The sequence below is a fragment of the Lathyrus oleraceus genome, chromosome 6 (genome assembly GCF_024323335.1).
Source record: "Lathyrus oleraceus cultivar Zhongwan6 chromosome 6, CAAS_Psat_ZW6_1.0, whole genome shotgun sequence".
Taxonomy (NCBI): domain Eukaryota; kingdom Viridiplantae; phylum Streptophyta; class Magnoliopsida; order Fabales; family Fabaceae; genus Lathyrus; species Lathyrus oleraceus.
Window position 1 is genome coordinate 129,469,001 of NC_066584.1, and position 654 is coordinate 129,469,654.

General features: G+C 43.0%; 1 non-coding gene across 1 annotated transcript; it reads left to right on the top strand.

The window, feature by feature from the left end:
• Positions 1-289: 289 nt before the first annotated feature.
• On the top strand, positions 290-396 carry LOC127099239 (small nucleolar RNA R71). The gene has a single exon (XR_007793768.1). It is a non-coding gene; the product is annotated as a small nucleolar RNA R71 (small nucleolar RNA).
• Positions 397-654: the final 258 nt, after the last annotated feature.

A 654-nucleotide genomic window follows, 5' to 3' on the forward strand; every position in this document is an offset into this window, starting at 1 on the left:
GGCTGCGGGTGGTATGGTCAAGTTGTCTAACTTTTGAACAAGGGCATTTACCTTCGCATGGACGTGGTCAAGGATACTGATTTCGTACATTCCATTTTTTGTTTGGGACTTTTCTACTGGAGTTCTTTCACCTCCCCATTGGAAATGATTTTGGGCCATGTTTTCAATGAGTTGATAGGCTTTGTTGTATGGCTTGTCCATAAGTGCACCGCCCGCGGCAGCGTCTACTGTCAATCTTGTGTTATACAGAACCCCATTGTAAAATGTGTGAATGATCACCTAGTCTTTGAGACCGTGATATGGACATATCCTCATCATATCTTTGTATCTCTCCCACGCATCATAGAGAGATTCTACATCCTTTTGTCAAAATCCATTGATTTGAGCTCTCAGCATAGCATTTTTGCTTGGCGGAAAATAGCGGGATAAGAAAACGTTCTTCAGTTATTCCCATGTTGTAACTGAGTTGGATGGCAAGGATTGCAACCAAGCCCAAGCTCTGTCTCTTAGAGAGAAATGAAAGAGGCGTAGTCTTATCGCATTTTGAGATACACCATTCACCTTCACAGTGTCTGTGTACTGCACAAACTTGGTCAAATGTTCATTAGGGTCGTCCGTAGGATTTCCAGCAAATTGATGTTGTTGGACGGCTGA